Below are 17,130 nucleotides of genomic sequence, written 5' to 3'. Positions count from 1 at the left end.
TCTTGCTTGACGCAGCTCTCTGCAGGAAGGGAAGTCAGCTCTCTGCAGGAAGGGAAGTCACTTCTCTGGACAAGAGTTAACAGCAACTACCTGGAGACAACGGTTCGCTACAGGAAGAAGAATCTGTCTGAGAGATTTGAGTAGACACAGCAGATCTCTTCCCAGAGAGCGATCCGGCAGCTTCTGGAGACGACAGCACGCTACATAGGTAGGCCAAAGTGTGGCAAATTCTGAAAAAGATGGGAATATCAGATCATCTTATTTGTCTCCTGAGGAACATATCTGTGGCCCAAAAAGCAACAGTTAGAACTGAACATGGAACGAGTGATTGTTATCCACAACAATTTCAAATAATTTATGATTAAAAATTAAAAACCTCCAGAGAGAGAATTGATGGACTCTGAATACAGATTGAAGTTTATTTTTATCTTTATTATTTTTTCTTTTTTTGCAACATAGCTAATATGAAAATATGTTTTGCATAACTATACACACACACACAGTTCTTATTTTATAGAAGTGGATCATTCCACAGACCTCTACATAAAGCAATTTTTATATAATATGAATTTGTACCTGGAAGTGGGGAAGGGAGTGAGGGAGCCACTGGTTCATGGAGGAGGAAAAAAGGGTAGGACCAGCTTAAGAGAAGGATGCAAGTATATGGGGAAAAGACACATAGGAGAGAACAAGCAACAGATGGGGTCAGGGATGGATGGACTGAAGGAAGACCCTTGGGGCTGGATACATGGGGTGGGCAAAGTAGGCAAAGGTTTCCTTCCTTGGCACAAGAAGTGTGAAGATAATTTGGTAGTAGTGTGAAAAATGGCTGATTTTCCCCTTCACCAATCCCATATCTGTCCTACTTTCACTTGAAGGTTGTTCTATGGTTTTTTGGGGGGAGAAAGGTGAAAGGCCACAGAACACCAAGCCAAGTGGCAGGAATGAAGAGAAAGAGCACAGTACTGTACAGAAAAATTAACATATGTGTTTCTTTGGAATGTGGATTTATGTAAAATCAAATTTGCATAATTAAATTTATATAAAGTGAGAACAGTTTGTAATGAGTATCATGTTACTTGCCTTCTCAAAGGATATGAACATTTTAATACGACTATTTCTATAGCTTTGATTTATTCTTCTAAAAATTGAGTGTTTATATCATTTGACCCCTTATCAATCGGTTATATCTTGCAGTATTTATTCATAGAATAAATTGAATTTGTTTGCTATATATGGAGGCTATATTTCTTCTGTTGTTATTGATTTTCCTTTGATTTTTCTATTTATATTCAAGAGCTTTGATATTTCTTCTTTCTTGAATCTTTGATACTTTCAGTATTTCACCCCTTATTTTCCTTATTGCTCTCTTCTTGTGTATTCACATCAGTTTTCATATGAACTTCTCAATGATATGGTAAAGGGGAAGAGAATTTGTAACTGAACGTTTTAAAAGTGAATGCTTTAAAAAAATACTGAGAAATAAGGGAAAATGATTCAATACTTAAGAGAAAGAACCCTGTAGAATTTGGAGAGAACATGGAACTATAATACACTGTTCCTGAGTAGTTTAAAAGATAAGTGAGAATCATGAGAGCAGAATTCATGGCTCTCCCAGAAAAAAATAATGAGCAGAATAGAAAAACTTGAATCTGCAAATGAAAATTTTAATGAAGAACAATAAATTGGGAATTCAAATACACAGAAGTAAAGAAAAGAAGCAAAAGAAAACTAAAAGAAAATGTACTCATAACACAAGCAAATATACTGATCCAAAAGAATACATAGAGACAACCTAAGATCATAGGTCTCCCAGAACAACATTTCAGGAGAGAAAACTTTTAATACCATAATGCAAGAAATAGTAAAAACAACAACAACAACCACAACAAAAACTGCCCAGAACTTCTAAACAGAAAAAATGAGATTCTAATAGAAAGAATTCGTAGATCACCCCCTCCCCCTGCCCTGGGAGGAGGAGGAGAGGAGGATAAAACAAAATTGAAACTGCAAACTCCAAGATACAAGAATTAAATTTAACAACTTCTTCAGAAACACGTTTTTCAAGCCATCAGGATAAAGGCTTTCAAGTACAAATGAAAAAACACTCACATAATACAAGACTATTTTACAACCATTAAAAAGGAAGAGGGAATTTAATAATATCTTCTATAAAGCAATGGAGCTCAAAACAAAGGTCAGGGTGACTTAGTCTGTAAATATGAGCTTAACCATACAGGATAAAAGATGATAATTCAATAATAAAGAAGAGTTTATAAATATTTCTACAAAACAAAACTGGAACTGAAGGGATATTTGCTTTTTGAACACATGAAACAACAAAAAAGCAGAAGACTAATTAAATGCAACAGACCAAAAACAGCAACACCAATGAAGCAACAATAGAAACCAATAAATGTACATTCTAAATATACTTTAGGAGATAGAGGTGAAGACAGAAAACTGGTGGAGATATTAAAAAAAAATAGGTTGGGTGTTATGGATACAATCTGGTGACACTGGCTATAGATGAATCAAAAAAAAATTGGGGGGAGGACTACATTATAACAGGGGAAGATACACGAAAAGCAAGAGGGAAGGGGGGGAGTTGTGATGTGACAAGGTCAAAATGAGTCCTGGCAATAAGAAGAAAGTGACTTTTATGATAAGAGTTTATAAGGGAGTAGGTGAGGAGGAGGGAGAAAGACTGAAAAGGGTGAGGTTTCAAAAGAAGCCTTACTTTGGTGGTGGGAGGGAGTACTATAGATGAATGCTTTTATGAATGAAGAAAGATGGTTAATGAAAAGAGGTGGGGACATTATACCGGGTGAGGTCTGGGACATCTAGTGCTTGAAAAATCTTCTTATTTTTATAATTAGAAATGTATATGTGTTTGTGAGGAAGAGATCTGAAACTCCTGGGGGCAGCTGGCATATGAAGGAGTAGAAGAGCACTCACCCCAGAAAGGAGATATTGAAGCAAATATGAGGGGGGAGGTAATCAGAGAAAGTTATACATCAGTGATGGGCTGCATAAGGAGAGCCAGAGATGGTTGATGACCCTACTATAGGCCAGTGCCTTATACAACACCATTAATAGTTGGTATTGTTCTGTGACATACAGGGGGAAAGCAAAATCCACAGTATAAGCTCTAAAAAACAATGTCAGTGAGCATCTAGAGGAGAGACCCTAGAATGGATATCTTGGAAGTTTTGTTTTCGGAAAGAATACAGAGAAAACAGAGACCAGAATGATAGGGATCATGAATCAGAGAATGAGTATCCTGAACAGAAGGAAAAAGAGGATGGATAATGAAGACAGCAAGAGCAATCCTTTTTGAAATAGATGCAAAAATGAAATAAAAAACAATAACAACTAATGAATAGGAGTAGTGGAATGGAAAAGAAGAAAGAGGAACTTACTTGACTGAGAAGGAAAAAAAGAAAACAGGAGGAAGATTATGTTACTAGATAAAAACATGAGAGAAAAAGGAAATAATAAAATCTCCAAAGGAAAGGAGTAACAAATAAGAAGAGGCCATTAGAGAGCCATCAGAGAAGGGAAAACAGCAAGGGATAGCATAACTATCTTTAAAAAATAATAATAATAATAAGGAAAATGAGGAGGAAAAAAATCATAACTTGAATTTTAAAAATTTAATATTAGGGACAGTTGGAGGAAATATAAATCTAACTTTTATAACTGTTTTTATAATATTTTATTTTTCTAATTATATATAAAAACAATTTTAAAGATTCATTTTCTTTTTTCTTATTTCAAAGATGTTGTTTTTCTAATTACAAGTAAAGAAAACCAACTTTCATTTTTGTAAGATTTTCAGTTCCATTTTTTCCCTTCCTTTTACCTCCCCCCTCTACAGGATAGCAAGCAATCTGATACAGATTATACTTGAACAATCATTTTAAATATATTTCCAAGTCATAATAATCCTTTTCAAAGTAACCCCAATGTAGAATAAGGAAAAGGCCACTATTGGGGAAAGGCTAAACATACCATTTTGTATGAATATGGTGGAATATTATTGTTAAATAAAAAATGATGAGGGGCAGCTAAGTGGCACAGTGGATAGAGCACCAGTCCTGAAGTCAGGAGGACATGAATTCAAATCTGGCCTCAGACACTTAATACTTCCTAGTTGTGTGACCTTGAGCAAATCACTTAACCCCAGTTAACCCCAATTGCCGTAGGGAAAAAAAAAAAGAATTGATGAAATGAATAATTTCAGAAGAAACTGGGGTTAGACCTCCATGATTGTTGCAAAGTAAAGTGATTAGAACTAGGAAAATAATTTATGCATTAACTCAAATACCTCCCTAACTCTCTTTGTACAATCAGTGGCTTTGTTTCTTTACTATGCACTTTGAGAATGAGATGCAGCAAAGTATGGATCAAGTCTCTTACTGCTTGTGCTGATTTTAGCCTAACGATGAACACTAAGGAAACAATGGTTCTCCATCAGCTAGCATTACATCATTCATATGTGAAACCATTGGTTATAGCAAATGGAGAAATTTTGAATATCCAGCCAAGTTCATTTCCCTTGGCATTACCAAGCTAACTCAGTGTTTGGAAAGCTCCAAAAGATAGTGTGAGAGAAAAGAGGGACTGCTACCAAACTAAAAGTCTGTAGAATCATTGTGATGAACTTATACTGTATGCTTGTAATACCTGGACAATATACCAACAGCATGCCAGGAAACTGAATTGCTTCCATTTGAATTGTCTTAGGAAGATTCTGAAGATTACCTGACAGATAACTGAGTTTCTTTCTCCAGCTAAATTACCAAGTATTCAAACTGCATTGCAAAGAACACAACTCCAAATGGGCTGATCATATTGTTTGAATGTCAAAATGTATGTTTATCTAAAAGACCATTTTACAGAGAACTAATACAAGTGTTTCAGAAGAAACAACACAGACACTCTCAGTGTCTCTTTGAAGAATTTTGGAATAGATGGAAAACATTGATGTCGTGCCTACATAAATGAAGGCACTGTGCTCTGTGAATGAAGGAGAAATGTAGTAGCTCAAAAGAAATGAGATGAGCAGATTTAGAGACATCTCCATTCCAAATGTTCACGTGGATTATTTCTGCTGGATTGTGGTAGAGTCTTATTATAGATTGGATTCCTCTGCTCAGTTACAATCAGATACACTTTGTCTCCAATGCAGTGATGTTATTTTGGTTCTCTTTGGGAATGGAGGACAGTAATCAACTCTCTGCAATTTTTTTTTTCAATATCTTCCTGCCTTTCAGTGTTTCATCAGTTGGACAAACATCATTTTCTACTGTAGAACTTATGACCTGAAAACTCTGTCCAATTGATTGGAATTTGTCTTGAGAAGACCTGACACAAATCTCCAATACTACACTTTCTGAAATACCTAATTGAAAAAAGGGAAAATACACAGTACCGTACCTATTTTATCTGCTCTGGGATCTCATTTCTCTAATCAAACCACAAGCTGCCCTCTGTTGGTCCAAAATCATCCATGTATAGTTTTCTTTCCTCTGACTTTCCTTAATAACTTGTGTCATTATTCCAGACAAGAACAATCAGGTGAAATATATACAAATATATATATATATATATATATATATATATATATATGTATAGGTATAAAGATTACACTAATGTAAATGAAAACAATAGAAAGTTTTTGAACTTAGTTGAAAAAAATCTTGGTTTCAAAAGACAGTTGATGAAAGCTTCTCTATCATCTGTAGAGAAGTAAGAAGCTCTAGGATTCTGTTAGGCAATTCTGTCAGGCATAATTGGTGAGAGGATTGATTTTGCTAATCTTTGTGACATGGAAGTATTATCTGGTTAGGAGGAAAGAGACTGGAAAGATCTGGGTTGTAAAAAACTAAACTACATAATTAATATAAAGGTGAAAACCTTAATCAAATAATGAAGAATCACTCCATACTCATCAACATTTACCATAATTCTCTATGTTTTCTGTATGTTATTAAGAATTCGTTGCATACTACTCAGGGGGAAAAAAAATCTATTCTGGAACTCCTGAATGACTCCACCTCCGCGTTTAACTAATCCTTCAGCTCATAGCTCCTCCTTCCCTTCCTTCATTTATTTGAATGCACTTAATGGAAAGGAGATCCTATTCCTCAGCTCGCCCACAACAGGAGGCTGTACTGGCAATTAAAGCTGGATTTTTAAAGAGAGATGCGTGAGTTTCATCTTCTTAACAGTGCTGGAAAACCTGAACAAGACTTTTCTCTCCGTGGAAAACAGACACTGCTTGTCAGGAGTCACTCACTTAAGGAAGACAAATTGCAAAAAAAAAAAATTTTCTCATGGCCAGGTAAGTCTCTCGGATCCTTATCTATCGGGAGCAGCACCTGCCCACAATAGTCGCCTTTATCACTTTACTCTCTCTGGACCCTCTTATTAGGAAAGGGATTTCTCTGGGACCGAGGTGGGGAGGAGAATAATACTGTCGTCCATGAGTTGCAATGTTTTCTTGGAAGAAAAAATACATGCTGAGTACGGCAGATGTAGTGATTTGCTAACTCGCACTCTCCTAAATGCTCCTTTCCTGAAGGGCGTTCAGCACAGAACGTGAAAGAAAACATTTCCAACGTGAGTTCCTCAGCTTCTTTTTCACTGCACATTATTATTTTTATGGTGACATCTGCGCTACAGACAGCGAGATTTGGCTGTCAGAGAATTGGCTTGGGAGTCTAGATGAGTCTGGTCGAATGCCGGCTTCAGAACCTCCGTGACCGGGTGGCAGTGGAATAAGTCTTGTCTATACTAATTTAATGACAAAAAGAGGAAAGTTCCGTGTAAAGAAGGTTGGAGTGTTTAGAAACGGTGATCTAGGATGCCACGAGTTTGGGGGAGTGAGAGGTGGGGGCGAGGGAGGACGGAGTAGAAGCTGGAGAAATAGAGTGTGATAACTTTAGGGGAGAAAGCACTGGTGGGCTCAGTTATCAAAGGTATTACTTCTTTCCCGATCTGTCAAGTGGAAACGAGAACCACTCGCGATTCTTGCTCTTGAAGGGAAGGTTAAAAGGCAAATCAAGGTAAAAAGTGTTGCTAATGTGGGAATGGAGGGAGCTAATGATGCAATGAAGACTTATCAAGATGCTAACAACTCCCTTATATGAGACCTAGGGGAATACCATTCTTAGGGCATAGTTTTCTTTGTAAGTGCTTTCTGGGAACGGGATGAACAGTCCCGTTTAGAACAACTAGCTAATTATAACTAGTCATTTGGTGAAATAAAAAATTCTGACAATCCACTCAAAACTCCCTTTCCCCATTTCTCAAATCTATATGCCTGGACTGTACTGAATACAAAAGAATAAGGATAATAAGAAAAAACAGAGATTTAAAGTTTTGCTAAATGTTTTCCTTATAACAACTAGTGTGTAAGGTGAATGGTGACCAAAGTGACAAATTGAATTGAAACCTACAAAAACTCTTTATAGGAATGATTTCCTAGAATGTATGTGTCAGCTACTAAGCGAAACTGAAAGGAAAAAAAAAAAAAGATTAGGAAAGGTTCCTTATTTACTTAGAAGGATAATAAGTACCTTGCTTAGGGCATGGAATAGCTAGAAAACAATACATAAAATGAATCATCGAGAATTTATTAGTGCCTACTATGTGCCAAATATTGTGGCTAAGGAAGGAAAAAAGAAAAAAGGAAAGGAAAGAGAGAGAGAGAGAGAAGGAGGGGGAGAGGGAAAGAAAGAGGGAGAGAGGGAGGGAGAGAGAGAAGGAAGGATGGAAGGATGGAGGGATTCTGCTCTCAAGCATTTATTAGGGTTCTCACAGAAGGGTGTCTTCTGATTGGAAAAATGGATCAAATTATTATAAAGCTGGTAGAATAAAAACATCTTGAGAGTATCTCATTTTTGTCTCCTCCGTGAAGTCTTTCCTGATTTTTGCAATTGCTAATACACTCTCCCATCCAATATTCCTTATATTGGCTTGTGTACATGTCTTTCCCCACATTCCTATCTCCCAAAAAGCTTCTTTAGGACTAAGACTGCCTTTATAGTCCCCCCAATTCAAATTGAAGCACCCTAAATTTTATTTAAAAGTAAAACAGTGATTTCCCAGAAGTTCTAAGGTTTATGGCAAACCAAAACTGAAAATAAAATGATTTGAATTGAAAATAGTTTATTTATTTAGAAATCTGGTATTTCAAGAAATGCAAGGTTGAATTAGAGAACAGGAGGTAACTGGTATAAAAATACTTAAAGACATTTCAGGAATCTGGGGCAGAAAAGATAGACCATTACACCCGGAATCAGGAAGACCTGAATTAAAATTTGACCTAAAATGCTTTCTAGCTGTGTGACCCTATGCAAATCATTTAACTACTCTTTGCCTCAGTTTATTTATTTGTAAAATAGAGATAAGAATAGCATCTATTCATAGGATCACAGTGAGAATCAAATGAAATATTTGTAAAAGTTTTAGTTCAATGCATAGTACATAATAGATGCTTCACAAATGTTTGTTTCTTTCCTCCAAAGAGCTTGAGAAGCTGATTAACATCAGTCCACTTGGAATACTTTTCTCAAATATTTCTAGGGAACTATCATCTTCTTTTTTTCAGGGTGAATTTCCTTCCACTTGGTATGGAATCTTTGGTTTAAACCAGAGGTGTCAAATCTTGAGGAGTTTGGGGTACATCAGCTTATATAGTACCCTTGTTTCTTCTCTAATTCAGGAGGCCTGAGGTTTTTCCTCTAAGTTGTGAATTTTGGGGAGAGCAACTATTGTGGTCCATAGCAATTTTCCAGCACATGCATTCTCTTTGGATGGGAGTTCAGTCACCTCTTCATACCACCTACCTGCCATTCAGAATCAATTTACTTTCAAGCCCTGTCAATTAATTCTCAAATGCCATTTTTTGGAGTATCATTAAACCCATTGGGCTTTTTAGCAAGTCTGTTGGTTTCCTTGACCTCAAGTCATGACTAATCAATTTTTGTTCCTTATTGCAAAATAAATATTATAATCTTTTGAAAATTTCTCTAATTCCTCCTAGTTGCTAATGTTTCTCTCCCTTAGTTACATTAAACACAGTCCTTTTTGTGTGTCTTCTTGTTGAAATTCATTTCAATTCAATTCAACAGTCCTAGGTGTTAAGGGCAAAAAGTTAAAAATGAAAGATCTTAAGATAATGATAGAATCAGCAAGACTTGGTAATTACTTAAATTTGAGGAGAAGAGGAAAAAAGAAGAGGACAATTAGATGGTGCAATGGACGAAGTTGGAATAAGAAAGATTCATATTCCTGAATTCAAATCTGGCCTCGGACATTTATTATCTATGTCACCCTTGGCAAATCTCTTAACCCTTTTTGCCTTAGTTTCCTTATCTATAAAATGAGATGGAAAAGGAAATGGCAAACCGCTCCAGTATCTTTGCCAAGAAAACCTCAAATGGGGTCACAAAGAGTTAATCAAAAGTAAAAAATAAATAAATAAATAACTGAACAACAACGAAGAAGGGAAGGGATGAGTGAAAATGATTGGAAGAATGATAAGGCCTTTTTAAAATTGGGAAGTTATGAAGAGTGGGGAAAAGTAATAAGTTCTGCTTTGGACATGTTAAATTTGAGATACTTTGGAAGATTCAGTGGGGAATATCTGATAAGCAGTCAGTGATACAGTGATACAGGATTGAGCTCAAGAGAGAAACAAGGTATGCAGACTTAGCAATCCAGTGTCTGTTTTGTGCTGAGGCCGGTGATATATTTCTGCATTTCCCAAGGCTACATTGAAGCATGTGGAAGTCTGCTATAAGCTACCTGTTTCCTGGAGCAATACTAAAGCAGGTGGTTTTCCAAATTGTAGCCCAGTTCCCTGGGCTATACTGAGGACTGATATAGCATTTGCCTGCTCCACCACAATGGGGCACAGAATCTCCAGTTGATTTGCTGAGGTGAGGCTTGCTGCTGGTTTTCTGGGATGCTTCCTGTCCTGGACTGTACTCCCCTTTTACATAAGTGAGAGAGACCTTTCTTGCCAATCTTCCAAGTTTCTTGGATTATTTCACCTCATCTTTTTAACGGTTCTGCTGTTCCAGGATTTATTTTGAGGCACTATTTCATGATAGTTTGGAAATGACTATGGGAGTGTTACAATGATTTACTACTTACTCCATCATCTTGGTTCCTAGAAGTTGGAAAAAAACTGAAACCAGGAGTTTCTTTTAAATACATTGTCCATGTTCCTAATCTCCAATCCTCTAGGATTCTGAGGAGGAATAAATATTGTCTTTTTACTTTCTTATCCAACTGCTATACATGTAGTCACTATGGCACAATCTTATGCTGTCCCACATGTACAGGAAAAAAAAAATCAGTTTTTCCCAAATACAGTTATGCAGATTCAATAAAAAGAAATCCTTCAGAGTTTGCTAAAGGTTACTATTACTTATCTTGGTGCTAAATAGTCTTCCTCAACACAAAAGCTAAAAAGAAAAAAAAAAGTGGACTTACAGAGCAGACTTACAGAGCATAAGGATCTCATAATAAAGCAAGCATTCTAAGTCTTACTTACCAAATGCAAAAAGAAAAACATAAACATTTCTCATGCTTCCCATATTAGTCTCAATTTCAATATTTATGTAAGATTCAAGAATATAGCAAGTTATATAGTCAATAATAATATAACACTATAATAAATAGTCAATAAATCAACAGATACACAAAATGCAATTTCATCTCAAATGGAAATGACTAGTGAGAGGAAACATACTGGAAAAATGACTATATAGTTACAACCTAAAGTTGTTGTTCAAATTGTTATTTCACAATTCCCCTAGAATCCCACAAACTGAAGTATCAAAAATCAAATGAACCAGATGAAGAAACTTTAGCAACCCCACAAATTGAAAGGCTCAATTTTAACCAAGAAAGGTTTCATAAGTAGTATGCATGCTCTGGCTCCTTCTGCTCTTCAAGTTTCTAGGATAACTTGACAGTTTGGAGAGTATAATAGAGTACCTCTCTAGGAAAAAATGTCACCTGAAACAATTGGTCATTATCCATATCCACATTCACTTGTGGGGGATAAAAAGCTGATTATATTTAGAAATCCTTTAAGGTCCACCTTAGTAGTCTTACTCTTCCATGAAGTCTTCCCTGATTTCTCCCTGTCATATCCTCCTGCCACCACAGACACACACTTCCTCCACCATCACCATCAAGCTCAAAGTAAATTCTTCCTATTCTAATTGTCCTAGAATACTTTGTCAGGACCTCTCATTCCTTCATTATGTTATATTTATTTGCCATTTAGAACGCCATTCCACTATCTTTTTTCAAAGACACTCCAAATGGGGTTGTGGAGAGTGGGACAGGATTGAAAAAAAAAATTATTTATTTGTGTATGTCTCATATCTTCCCCCATTTTATTGTTCAATTGTTGAGGATAAGAACTAGACTTTTTAAAAATAGCTAATTTACATAGTATTTAAAGATATGTGAAGCAACCTTTTTATGTATGTGATCTTATTTAATCCTCACAATAATACTGTAAAGTAGGCAATCTTACTACTCTGTTTTTTTTCTATTTTAATTTTATTTTATTTTCATGTCTGAATTATGTCTGGCCCAATTTCTCTTCTCCCATTCTTCTCCCTACCTTTCATTGATAAAGCAAGAAAAATAAATCCTATTATGAGCATGTGTAGTAAAGCAAAACAAATTCCCACAGTACTCATTATAAGTACATAAACCCATACATTTACACTTATGTATACACATACATACATAAAAGGCTGAGTCCATCACCTCTCTATCTATCTTTATCATAAGTCTTCTGGAATTGTGGTTGATCATTAGATTGATCAGAATTTTTAAATTTATTGAAGTTCCTTGTCCCTACAACAATATTGTTATTTATAAATCATTCTCCTGGTTCTGCATACTTCATGTTTTAAATTTTATTTAAATTTAGATACTAAATTATTGACTTAAGATCACCTTGTCAGTAAAAGATAGAAGTAGACCTTAAATCTAGGTCTTCAAATTCCAATTCTGTAAAACACTTAGTACGGAATCTGGCAAATAGTAGCCATCTAAATGTTTATCCCCTTCTCCATTTCTGTTTCCATTATGCTTTTGTGACAATCCACAGAAGCTTTCAAATAGTCTCATCTTTATTCCTGGAAAGGGTAGAACTATATTATTTCATATTGATGATTCATAATTAGCATTCATTTCACTGCTGTGTGTCTTTTTCTCTGTGAGACCTAATTCACAGATCTCTAAGGAATACTGGATTTTGTCCCACATTGAATTTATTTTTCCAAGTGAACTTTCTCATGGGTGTTCCCATGTATAGGTGGAGGTTTTGTGTTTTTTATAACTTTGCCCACGAGACTTGGACTGTGATCGTACTGACTATCCTTTGGTCAATAAACACTTGTTTATCACCTACTGTGTTTCAGGCAAGGTAAAAGACAGTCCCTTCTCTGAAGGAACTCATAATTTATTGGAATTGTGTACAAACACATTGTGCAAACAATGTGTACAAATAATATATATCTATATCTAGATGTATCTAAATATATAGAGATAGATATATATGATGGTTATGTGTGTGGACATATGATGCACATGTGTGTATGTAATAAATTGAATTGTAAGTGATCAGCAGAGGGAAGATACTAGTATTAAGGGAGACTGGGAAAAGTTTCTTATTAAAGATAATGTTTTTGCTGAGACTTGAACACAGGGAGAATCCCCCTCCATTTCCCTTTGACTTTTTAAGTCTGTTCTCCCTGTCCATTGGTGAGAAGTTAGACTAGGGGACCTAAAAGACTCATTTCAGCTCAGCAATTCCATGCCTCATTGATCATCTTTTTTCTGGAATCCCCTTCCCCTTCTCAGTCAATTTTCTTTTCCTTTTTCTTAGCAGCCAGAGTATATTCCTGACTTATCTGTATCAGCACAAAGATGCAAGTATAAAGAAATAGGACTGGGGACCATAAACCAGAGATAAACACAATTGTTTATTAACTGTTTAAAAAATACCTAGTTAAAAGCAGAATGGTACTTGGGTATAGGTAATGCTGAGGTATTAATAGGCACTGGAGGTTTTATTCTTCTTTTTACTCTGTTTTCATTTTTATCTTCCCCTCCTCCCCCAATTAAAAGTTAAAAAAATTTTTAACATATTTTTAAAAGTTGATTGATATTGATGATGGCCAGAAAACAGCATACTGCACAACCTCACAACATACTCAACAAGCAATCATCCAGCTTTACCTTGAAAAATAAGATACCATTTATAGGGAAAGAACAATCAACTTGGAGTCAGACTGAGACTGAATTTTAGTTTTGGTCATTTAGTACATGTCTGACAACTTGGTTTTTCTGAGTCTTAATTTCTTCATTTGTAAAAAATGAAGGGATTGGACTAGCTGACCTCTAAAAACTTTCCTTCCAGTTCTAAATATATGATCCTCCCACCAGAGATAAACCTGTTCTAATTTTGAGTGGCTATCATTGTTAGTTTTGCATACTTTCTTCAATGGAGTAAGAATTTATCAAAGACTATGTACCTGGCATTAAGCAGTAGGGATACAAAGAAAGGCAAAGGACAGTCCATGGTCTCAAAGAGCTCATTATCTACTGAGAAAGAAAGCTTGCAAACAGCTATTTACAAAGAAGATGCATATGGGACAAATTGTCTTCTTGTAAAAGGTAATGTTTTAGCTTGGGCTTGAAGAAAGCTAGGGAGATTAGCACTTGAAGAAGAACATAATTTCAGGCATGAAATATTGAATAAGGAGACAGTGTGTTCAGGGAACAGCAAGGCCAGGGTGATAGATTTCCAGAATTCCTGGGGGAAGTATAGAATGTAAGAAGACTAGAAAAGTGGTTGAGGAGAGCAGGTAATGAAGAGCTTTGAATGCCAAAAAGAGAATTTTATACTTGATTATGGAGATAATGAGGATCCAGCAAAGTGATATGGTCTGGCCTGATCATTTTGACAGTAAAGTGGAGGGCAGAGTAAAGTTGAGGCAGGGAGATCTACCAATACTTGGACTATTGCCATAGTTCAAATCTCAGGTTATAAGAGCCTACAATAAGGTGCTAATAGTCTCATAGAAGAGGGTGTGTAGAGAGATGATGCAAAGAAAACTAAAAGGACTTGGCAACTGAGCATGTGGGGGCTGAGGAAAAATAAAGAGTCAAGAATAACAACTTAGTTTCAAGCTTGAATAACAAGGATGTTGGTGCTTGACAGTAGGAAAGTTAGAAGAGGTAATCTTTTAAAGATCCAGAATAAAAGTATGTATTAAATCATTCAATGACATTGTCTCAGTTCTTTTTTTTTTTTGACTCTTCTTTTTTTTTAATTTAAAATTTTTTTTTATAATTATAAATTTTTTGACAGCATATATGCATGAGTAATTTTTTTTTATAACATTATCCCTTGTATTCATTTTTCCAGATTTTCCCCTCCCTCCCTCTGCTCCCTCCCCTAGATGACAGGCAATCCCATACATTTTACATGTGTTACAATATAACTTAGATACAATATATGTGTGTAAATCCCATTTTCTTGTTGCACGTTAAGTATTAGATTCCGAAGGTATAAGTAACCTGGGTAGATAGACAGCAGTGCTAACAATTTACATTCACTTCCCAGTGTTCCTTCTCTGGGTGTAGTTATTTCTGTCCATCATTGATCAACTGGAAGTGAGTTGGATCTTCTTTATGTTGAAGATATCCACTTCCATCAGAATACATCCTGATACAGCATTGAAGTGTACAGTGATCTTCTGGTTCTATTCATTTCACTCAGCATCAGTTCATGTAAGTCTCTCCAAGCCGCTCTGTATTCCTCCTGCTGGTCATTTCTTACAGAGCAATAATATTCCATAACCTTCATATACCACAATTTACCCAACCATTCTCCAATTGATGGACATCCATTCAACTTCCAGTTTCTAATTGGCTCAATTCTTAATGCTGTCACTTTTGCCTGCATCTAAGAGTAGCATTTAACGTGGCTTGCTGATTTGTGCTTTATTCTTATTTTCCCATTAATGTTAGGTTTCATCTCTCTATTAGTCATATTTATCCTCTTCTGAACAGAGTCCACTGGTGGAAAGAATTATATAAATAAATATATGGTCTTTGATTTGGAACTTCTTTCTGATGATTGGGATAAGGATCCATTCCAAGCCTGTTTTTTCCGGTGTGACTATAGCCTCCCATTAGTTCTCCACTTATGGAATCCACCCAACGTTCCAAAAAGGTTGAGAAGGTGTCAGTGATGCCTTCAACCAAGTGACCAAATAATAATTTCTTTCTATTATTGCATTTGAAAATTAAGGTAAACTAAGACAATAAAGTTTTTATGTCTGTTTTATTAGTGAGAATGTTGTTGTTCTAATCAACAACAAAATAGATCTTGGACCCCAAAAAAGCCAAGACCATGAGGTAAGACTTACTAGCCTTCATATATTTGGGAGATTCAAGAAAACAAAAAACAGAAAGCATCACAGATAGAAAACTATAGGCAGAAAACAATATGATAGGACATTAGAGTCCATCTGCTCATTAGTTGAGCATATATAGCAAATTTCTTGGTGTTTGCCTGTATTCTAAAAGACTTGTGAGATAATAGATCTCTTTTAATTGTAAAAAGATATACAATGCTGTATAGAGATAACTGTTTTCTTTCTATTAAGGGGATTTGTAGAGAATCTTACCCTTTGAACTTAAGTCAGAGAGGAAAACTGAACCTCTGGACTGATGAACTTTTGTATTTAACTCAGAGACAAACAACTCAGGCAGTTACATAATAGGATCAATTAAAGAATAGAATTAAAATGAAATAGAAAGTCAATATTTGATTTTTTTTCACTATCATACATTTCCATGATGACTTCTTTTACTCCTCTTCTTTGGAGTTTTTCATTAATTAAATGATCATTATAATCATGGCATGCTCACTATTGTCTTTTGCATTATATTCATATTCAACATATTTGCAAATATGTTGCAATTTTGTGTCTCATCACAGTATAGTAATATCAATCAAAATAAAAGAGAGAGAACCTATTCATTATTATGTGACCATGTCCCCAGTTTTGTATTTAGAGTCGCAGGGTAAATAGCACAAATGTAGGAGATTATTTTTATCTCTAATTTTGGCCCATTTACATTTAGGATCTCTGGAGAACACAGAAAAAAATCACTCGAGATATATAGAAGGTCCATGCAAGTCCATGCATCTTTTGTAATACTAGATGGGCATATGATACAAAGATTCCTTTGGATTTAGAAGAATGTCTGGCTTCAGGCATTCCTACATTCTTCCTTTTTACATTCTGTATATCCCATAGAAATTGGCCTATTGGCTATTTCCTATACTTGAAATTTTATTTTCTGTTTTTATAAAAACATCCCTTTGTCCAGAATAAGTTCTTCCTCACTTGGGCCTCTTGAAATTCCTAGCTTCTTCCAAGTCTCAGCTACCACTGAGAAAAGCTCCTGAGTCCCTTTTCCTCAAGTATTAGAGTTCTCCTAAAATTACTTTGTATTTATTTACCTTGTATTTTTAAAATAATTATTTAAAAATATTTATAAAAATTATTATAACATAGAAATTTTGTCTACACCTTAATCAGATTGCCTTACTATACAGAGGAAATTTCAACAGAGTTTCATTCAGGCCCTTACTGGAGGGCAAGAGGGCTATATTCCAGGCCCTGTGTCAAAACTCTTCAAGTGCTCTGGGATTATGATAAGGATTAAGGTCTCTTGGAACCAGAAGTTTGATATTCTTTTTTGAATAATTTCAAATATTAGCATTCATGTTTTTTTTTTACTTTTGCACTGTTTTCTAGGAACATTATCCCACAAGTTTCCAAAGAAAACATTGAACATTCTGAAGATTGTACCCTTAATACAAAGGTGTGATTTTCTTTCTTTCTTTCTTTCTTTCTCTCTCTCTCTTTCTTTCTTCCTTCCTTCCTTCCTCCCTTCCTCCCTTCCTCCCTCTCTCCCTCCCTTCCTTCCTTTCCTTTCCTTCCTTCCTCCCTTCCTCCCTTCCTCCCTCTCTCCCTCCCTTCCTTCCTTTCCTTTCCTTCC

At 35.6% G+C, this 17,130-nt stretch overlaps 1 protein-coding gene across 3 annotated transcripts in view; it reads left to right on the top strand.

The window, feature by feature from the left end:
- Positions 1-17,130, top strand: part of LOC141538749 (uncharacterized) — a 50,608-nt gene that overhangs the window by 19,200 nt on the left and 14,278 nt on the right. Inside the window, exon 1 of one of the 3 annotated variants that reach the window (XM_074260513.1) lies at positions 6,113-6,349. The exons of 1 other annotated variant lie outside the window; for it this stretch is intronic. The gene's annotated coding sequence lies outside the window, so the exon portion shown is untranslated. Of the gene's footprint in view, positions 1-6,112; positions 6,350-6,533; positions 6,628-17,130 lie in introns of those variants that run through there. One more of the 3 variants, XM_074260515.1, reaches the window with a different exon arrangement.

The sequence above is a fragment of the Sminthopsis crassicaudata genome, chromosome 4 (genome assembly GCF_048593235.1).
Source record: "Sminthopsis crassicaudata isolate SCR6 chromosome 4, ASM4859323v1, whole genome shotgun sequence".
In the NCBI taxonomy this organism is placed as follows: Eukaryota; Metazoa; Chordata; class Mammalia; order Dasyuromorphia; family Dasyuridae; genus Sminthopsis; species Sminthopsis crassicaudata.
This window is presented reverse-complemented; position numbering and strand designations above follow the sequence as displayed.